The 8597-nt window shown below is 37.2% G+C and overlaps 1 protein-coding gene across 2 annotated transcripts in view; it reads left to right on the top strand.

Moving 5' to 3' along the window:
- The window catches only part of PKNOX1 (PBX/knotted 1 homeobox 1), a 59982-nt gene that overhangs the window by 12193 nt on the left and 39192 nt on the right, over window positions 1–8597 (top strand). The window contains exon 1 of one of the 2 annotated variants that reach the window (XM_085297944.1): window positions 5131–5182. The exons of the other annotated variant lie outside the window; for it this stretch is intronic. The gene's annotated coding sequence lies outside the window, so the exon portion shown is untranslated. Of the gene's footprint in view, window positions 1–5130; window positions 5183–8597 lie in introns of those variants that run through there. 2 annotated transcript variants of the gene reach the window in all.

The following is an 8597-nucleotide window of genomic DNA, read 5'->3' as shown; positions in this document are numbered from 1 at the left end:
AGGGGACGCGGCGGCGGGGTGGGGGCGGGACGGGGGCGACGGGAGGGAGCCGGCGCGGTGTTTAAAGGGCCAGCGCCGCGCTCGGAGGCATTCGCGGAAGGGGCGGGGGAAGAAGGCAAGGCGGAGCGGAGAGCCCGGGTGGGCGATGGCGGCGGCGGCTCCGCGGAGTCCTCCTCGCCCCCTCCTCCCGCAGGTTCCCCCCCCCCCCACACACACACACACTCCCCGTGCCTCCGCGCTGCTTTGCCAGGCGCTGGCGACCCGGCCGTGCCCCGCGGAGCCCAGCCCAGCCCAGCCCAGCTCGCGAAGCCCTCGGCTGTGGCGGAGATAAAACTGCCGCGGCAGCAGCTGCTGCTGCCGCCGCCGTTGCCGCCTCCCCTCCGCACCTGCCCCGGCCCTGCCGCGGGCGCGCGGCCATCGCCGCGGCCCGGCCCGGGGTGGGGTGGGGAGGGGGCGGTGGGCTGCCAACGGCCGTTGGCCGCTGCTGCGCGCAGACCCGGTGCCTGGCGGCGGTGGGGCGGTGCCGCCCGGCCCCGGGGGTCGCCGCGACTCTGCCTTTGCTGCTTTTCCTCTCTTTCATAGAAAGCAAATTCTGTTAGTGGCAGGCGCTTGGGGCAGCGTGTGCGGTGCTCGTGCGGGGTGGGTCCTTTTTTTTCCCAACAGCCCCCCATTTTTTTTTCTCTTTTATGATGTGACCTCATTGTCTCTTGGCTCGGTTGAGCGTAGAAGCTTCTTGACACCTAGACCGAGGCTTCCTTAGTGTTTATGCTGCCGCAATTAGGAGCTGAAACTTGACATTGCCCAGAGGCCCTATTTATGATGTGTGTAAACAATAATAAATCAAGTACTGATTTTATCCTGAAATACTGCCTCAATTAGCCACATGTCCAGGGTCTCCGTGGAGGAGTCAGTAGCGTTCCCTCATTCCCATAACACCATCTGTATGGCCCAGAGTTCATCAATTAAAACTATAAGTGGTTAACGCTTCTGTGTGATACTTTTCTGTGTAGTTTATCTGTCCCGTTGTATTATTTTTTTAATATTTTTGATGTCGTAAGTGGGAATATACCATGTCATTTTGGATTTAACAGTATTCTTATCTGCAGCTGCAGTTTGTGACCCCTTTTTAGTTAGTTACGTCTAAGTAAATGATTAATGTGGTTTGGGGGAAGGAGAATGAATCTCTAGATCTGGTTAGATACGCTTATAAATTATGGTTTTGCTCTGCTATGAATTACTTTCTTGCTGTATGTAGTTAAGTGCTGTCCAGGCAAGATACATCTTTGTCCTTGTTCCTATTTGGAACATGATGTGTATGTTCCATTTACTAAATCACTGAAATAGAGAGCATGGACCATATGTTCTGGTTTGTAGATGTTGAAGAACACTTGAGCCAGCATCCTGTGGAGAATAGGGGGGAGAGTTAAGGTCATTTTCTGTGTGTGCTAAAAGTCTCAGCTGATTGAAGAAGTCTCTTCACAAAATCGTGCCAGTTTATAATGTGCCAGTTCATAATGCTGCTTAGAATGTTCTTCGGGAGGAAGAAAATGGTCTGCACTTTTTTTTTTTTTTTTTTTTTTTTTTTTTTTTTTTTTTTTTTTTTTTTTTTTTTTTAACCAATTTAGTTTTCTGGATTAAGGAAACTGTAAAGACTCTAGCGTAGTAAATGCGTGTATCTGACTCTCATCCATACTAGGAATACATCAAAGGTTTTTCCCTTTCCTGCATGGGGTATAAATTGTCCGCAATTTGCGTATGCTTTGGTGTTGCATTGCTTTAATTATATATGTGTGGTTAAAGTGATAAAGCTGCACATAGGGAAGTGCTGGAATCCTGTGTAATCCATGTTAGCTACATGTACATATTTTATGAATTATACTGAACTAGGAAGCAAATTGCTGTGATTGTGTCAGAAATCTTCCTATACATTTGTGGACTTTGTCATCACTAGGATATAAAGCAACAACAAATGTATTTTGGATGCTTTTTCTAGGTGGCTCTATAAAATAAATGTACAATTGCAGAATTACCGTTTCCTGAATTTGTGCCTAGCCATATAGAGTCATTAAGATTTCAAAAACTCTGGAGAAACAAAAAAATTCACGTGTATTCAGTCTGAAGGAACAATTGCATACTTTTTAGAGTGCTTTTTTATTATTATTTTTATTATCCAAGTAAGTGTATATTTTCAGTGTAGAGTGTTACTGATTTATGTATTTTTTTGTCATCTTATGATTAAAGTATCACATGAAAACTTCAGTGTAGGTTTCATGGTGATTTCTTAACATAAGCTTCAATTGTGTGAATAGCTAGAGGCATAACTCCTTTTACTTCACTTGCAGGATAAACACAGTATGGTTTAGAGGATATTTCGCTGCACTGAGACTTGAATGACTGATTTTATTCATTTTCATTGATCTGCTGAGTGATCTTTTTGGAGGGGAGCATGTATTTTGGCAGTACAAATTGAGTAAATATACGTGTCTCATCTGAAGTGGATCTTATTTTTTAGCTAAAGCGGTTTGTTGAACTGGAAGTGACCTTGTTACCATTTCATATGTCCTAATAAGAGATTTAAGAACTCTTAAAGTTCTATGTATGTTACCGCTATATGTTGGTTGTTTGTTTTTTAATTTGAAAGCTTCACTTTGGCATGTCAAAAGTTAGTTTACTTGTTTTCTGTAATATCAAAGACAGAACTTCTAGCTTTTATTTGTATTGTTTTTCAAGCTAGATAGCACTTTAAAGATGTGGGTTCATTTTTTAAAGTATTCATATTTAAAAATAACATTTTAAAACTGAGCCTTTGCAGTTTTCCATTAGTGAAACAAAAAGTTTAGTGTGAAGAAAATAGAAATCTTAATTCTAAATACTTGAGTCTTATAAAATGGATATGTATCTGTTAGATGCATATGTGTATTTTATTTTTAAGTTTTGCTTTCAGACAGTATTTTTTTTCCTGCCTTGTTTTATCTGTACTGTAAATGCAGTGCTGCAATGTAATAATTCTGATTGTGAGTATAGCAAAATTAGAAGTGTTTAAAAGCATTTTAATTTCTTGGAAAAGAATAATTCTTTCACTGTTACTAAATCACGTACTAGCAGCCAAGTGTGAATGATCCAGAGAACCAGTTTTGTGATAGTGGAACCGCTTGTTCTCATCGCCCTGTTAATGCTCTGAATGAAAGGAGATGTAGTCCAGAATGTCTTTCAGAATATTATTTAGTGATACGGTAACCAAATAATACTTTTGCAGAAAGCACATGTGAGAATTTACAATGAAGTTGGTTCATATCTTTACTTTGGTGTAAGTAAGACTGAATTTGTTTTGTTTTTTGTATAAAATGCAAAATTCCAGAAATGTTACTTCTCTCTTGCAACAGCTAGTTGTTTCAGTCTCGCTTGTTACAAGAGTCTGTGGATTTACAAATGCTAAGTCTTCCAGGGGATTATTTTACTACTGCTTATACTGTATAAAATGCAAATCAACTTACTGCTCTTCTAAGAAGAGAATTCCAAGAGCAAGAAAAGAGCTGCAGATAGAATTCTTTCCTTCACTTACTTGCTGCCAGATGTTACTAAAACATTTTACTCAGCCCATGATAGCTCTCCCTAACATAATTGCATGTTGCTAAAGTAGTGGAGTTTCTTCACTTCATTCAATAATACCATTATCTGTGATTACATAGTGTGTTACCATAGAAGTGACTGCATGTCATAACTATAGCATATTGATGTTGTCAGACACAACCAGAAGTGGGGGGTAGAAAATAAAAGTAATGATGCTAGGAATCTGGAAAGATCAATCTTCTGTAATGGAGCATTGTTGTGCTATTATAAAGTGAGTAAAGGGCAGTAGCTTGGTTTCTCTTCCAGCAGTTTGGAGATTACTAAGGTCATGTGTCTTACTGAAGAGTAGAAAGGAAGTCAGTGTTAGAAGTGGAAATAAAACTTAGGCCTGCTTGCCTTCACATACTTGCTTATCAGTCTTCAAACAAGCACTTGGGTTTTGTTTTTATTTTTTTAGTGTAGCAACTACTCTAGGCCATGATGTTCTTACTTTATATACATATATGTATAAAACACCTATTTGCTTTAAAACAGGAAGGCCATTTAAATATATTAACTGTCAAAAGGTGATTTTAGAAAATGGGAGAGAAATGACTGATATAACTGTCCCTTAAGCTCATACACTGATGGTGCTGTACCTGTCATCTGCGCTTGGCAGTAAATTCAAGCAAAAAAAATAGAATATGGCAACATACTACTGGTGTACTAAAATAGGGGTCAATTTTTATACCACCAAATTTTATTTCACTTTGTTTTGGAGTATTTGGAATTGTCTCTCTTTTTTTTCCTTGAGGACATAGGGAATTAAAAACAAAATCTGTCTATACTTTACATCCTGCTTAACATTTTTCAAATTACGTAGTGCAAGAAACAAAGGGGAAAGGGTATTGTAATATTTCCTTTTGCAAAATAAAGTCCAAGTCTTTCATATTTATTTTCCAAAGAAACAGAGGGGGATTATAAAACAAAAAAATGGAGCTTTATAATGTATAACATGCGTGGAGAATAGGAGAATGAAAATGTGTGTTGCTTTTTCTACATATGTTTTATTACTGAATAAGCTGAACTTCCAGGGCAATCTTTGATCACTAAATTCAAACGTATTCTAGGCCATAAAAGTAGTAATACCAAGAGTAAGGTTACTTGGTTATTTTTTCTTTTAAGATGTTGTTTTCAGTTGCTTATATCTTACGCATCATGGCAAATTTCAGTATGACTATGCTTGAGCAGGGTTATTCCGGAAAGTTTAAGCTAAAATGATTCAGCATTTTGAAAATTGACATTAAGAGAAAGTAAATACGTTAATTTTAAGGGAGGAAAGATGTTTGATTGGTTTATTTAAAGAAATATCTGCACTTGAGATGTAGAACTTAGAAATGCAGAGAAGAGGAAGAGCATATGGCTGTTTCTAGAAAAACCTTAACAAATTAAAAACGCTTGAAAAACTGGTTCATGCATGTTACTAGGCAAATATTTATTAACTAAATTATCTGCATATTCCATATAACGTGAGTATCTTCCTGTCTGTTGGTCCTTGCATGTCACCTGACTGTGCAGTCATCATCTGGACCAAGTAGTTAAGCATGATGCATCACACAGAAGTAGGTGATGGGTAAGTGTAATCCTAGTTTTTCTTTAGTTGTGCTTCTCCGCCAACCTGAGTGTTGGGATGAAGATGGGCGTTGAGGGAAGAGGTGGGGATGGTAATTGAAGCTGTGTGGAAATGCAGTAGGTCCAGAAGCCTGAAAAAGATGGTACTAGCAAAATTAGTAACTGGTCAGAAGCAGAGGCAATGAGAGAAGGCAAGAGCTGAGAAGGAAAACAAGCTGAACATTCATGTGGAAGGAACAACAGGAAGGAATGGTGCAAGACTGAGCAGCACAAGGATATGGATAGGGAAAACGCGAGCATGAAGAGCAATGGCAGCAGGAACAGAAGAGTGTATAATGCAAAACATTTTCCATGCAAAAAATAATTGAAGTAATTGCTTCTGGTTCACCATTGCTTTACTGTTTACCAAATAACTGTGGACAACGTAGCGGGGGAAAGGAAGAATTTTTAATTAATTAAATATTTTTTTGAAAAAAAGAACTTGTGTTAAGGCCTAAACAGCACAGCAAAATAAAGTTTGTGTTTGACCGAATTGTAGAGTCAAAAAAAAGAAATGATGATGGAAAAGTCAGTCACCAAATGGAATCAGATTTCACAAAGGAGAGGTGTAGGAGCACCAATACTTTGTCATTTTAGTTTATTTATTTAGTCCAAGTTAATGACTGGATAATTCAGAGGCTCCAAAGTCAATTCAAAAAGTATTCCGAAATTGAGAAGGTCATCAAAACAAAATCATTGACAACAAAACATATGAATCTTGATGAAATGTTTAAATATAGAGAGATTTTTTTGTAAGTATTTGGCATCTTAAGCGTATTTTAAATGCAGGTATTAGTAGACTAAAACTGTTCTTTCTTCCTTTAATTGCTTGTTGATGTCATTAGGACAATTTGCCATAGAAAGAATCATTCGAAGCTTCTGAAATTTTTAAATAAAAATGTGAAAGACATGAATATAAACAAATAATATTTTACGTAAACTATTTGCTAACACTGAATTATTTAATAACAATAAAGCCTAGGGAGATAGGTGCTTATTTGGTGTCTTCTTTATGAAAATAACTGCAAAATGTTAAGCACAAAACAAGATTCATTTTGATCATATTTTGTTGGGAGTTGATACAAATCAGATTAAAATTGAATTTCATGTTGCTTTGCTTAAATTCATTTGGAAGGGTAAGATAAAATGAGTGCCTCTCTCCCAGAATAAGAGATCCACATAGAAGTTTATGTGGACTTTCTTTAGGCTTAAATAGCAGGAGAACAGAAACATATGTCTAGCATACATACAAACCTGTTGTTTATCCACATAGAAGGTCTTGGGGAAATATGGGAGGAGAAGTTTAGGATTTTTTTTTTTTATCTTGAACATTTTTTTATGAAATTTTATTTGAAAAAGTAATCAGGAAAGTCATACCAGAATGAATTCTAGCAATGCAATTGTTAATATGTCCCCTCTGTTAATGTGTATTTTTTTTAAATAATCTTTCTAATACAGTCCTTTTATCAGTATAGCAGCAAGTTAGGTACTAAATAATTTTTTTGATTTTTGGAGCCTATTGGTTAGATCGTGAGAAAAAATACTACTCTGTTCTGCCATAAGCAGGTATGTTTGAGGAATCATGATGTGTGTTCTAGGGTTCACAGGCAAGAACCGTAGAACTTCAGTTTGCAGTGTTGAGAATACAGGGAAAAAATAGCTAAAGGAATCTTCATTTACTGTGTGGACATTGGGAATTGATGAGAGAGTGATGGGAAGTATTTCTGCTCCATAATACTCTAAAACCTTACCAGTTTTGGAGCAATTAGAGAATTGCTTTCTCCCATGTTTTGTTTTCACTTTTTAACCAAAATTTCTTTCCAGTCCCTTTGTTCCTTCCTACTACTTCATGGAGTTAATAAAGCAGCATCAGATTACTGAGGTGCTGTAGGAAGTTTCTTGAATTTGAGAATCTTTGGATGATTGCAAGAATGAGATTTTAATTCTCCAGATGGTAGGAAAACAACCTCAGGGTTTCCTTCTGCAGTGCTATGAGTTACCTGGAGCGCGGATATGAGGTGACGTTCTTTTGTCACTAGATGGGCTAGGATTTCTCATCTTGATAAGGCTCTTTTTTGTTTTTAGATCTTTGGTTTGTAGGACAGGGTCTTTCTATAGCAGATGTCATCCATAAATCTTTTTGTTAAGAAGCACTGTGGTAAATTGGATATTAAAGAAACATGATTATGCGTGCTCTCCAAGAAATCCGTTGATGTAAGCAGAAAGCTATGATATGCATACTTTATATGGCTTCTTATCAAATGGAGTGGCTTGTAAAAAGGATGATAAAGATTAGTGTAATAACAAAACAGTGCGTATAGCATTGGAGAGATCTTGCTGAGTAAGTCAGTGTCGCATAGTGTATGTTCAAAATTCCACTGGCAAAGAAAGTTAATGATGGGTATTAATGTAGCTTGTATATTTGAAGAAATTCAATGTTAGCAGTGGATTTTAATTTATTTTCAGTTTCTTTAATACGCAATTCTTTTTTAAATTTAATCTCATATTTGTCTTGATTAATTTATAAATTATTTGATTGCATCACCAAGCAATAAAGGGAAAACACAAAGTAAATTTTACTCCAATAGAGTATCATGTTTGTGACTTTCTTAGGGCTTGTCTTCTAGGGAAGCTGACAGCATAGCTGTTATATAATAACTATTTAGCTCTGTCTGTGTAGTGTAACTCCTTGAGGCTGGTTTAATATTCCTAAATAAGAGCATCATGATTCTAAAAGTGTATTTCTAAATAATGACTGTACATCGTAAGTACATAAGATAGAGGAAATGAAAGCCACTTTGATGCTGAATAAGAAGGATTACATTCCCATTCAGCACAATTTTAATACATTTCATTATGTGTATGTCAACTTCACATTAGCTTATATGTCTTAATTTTACTGAATGTATCTTTGTAGGCAAGTTGGTGGAGATGGGCATCCATTGCAACAAATGTTGAATGAATCTCTGATGACATATTATCATATATACTCTACATATCGCTTCATTATTACTTTCTGAAGCCATGAAAATATATTTTTTTAAAGTAAATATTTGTATATATGAGCATGTGCGTAAGTCTCTCTTTTTTTTTTCTTAGAAGCTGACATGTGAAATGAGAGAATGACTGAACAGAGAGTTCCTTCTTATTTGACCAAACGAGGTCATATCTTACTTTATAGTGAAAACTTCAGTCGTTACTTCCAAGTAACGAAGAAAGCTGTCACTGGTTATGGTTTCATAGTTAGGTATCTTCTTCATGATGGAAACATGGCTTTAAAGCTTGTCTATAAGGGGGATAAAAGGAAAAAGAATTGGCAATATTAATTTCAAGTCTAGGCTCCACAGTGCCTTGGTAAAGATAATATCTCCATCCTT

Source organism: Rhea americana, unplaced genomic scaffold (assembly GCF_003343005.1).
Source record: "Rhea americana isolate MKP2758 unplaced genomic scaffold, rheAme1 scaffold_132, whole genome shotgun sequence".
NCBI lineage: Eukaryota > Metazoa > Chordata > Aves > Rheiformes > Rheidae > Rhea > Rhea americana.
The sequence above is the reverse complement of the archived record's forward strand: the minus strand, read 5'-3'. Positions and strand labels throughout refer to the sequence as shown.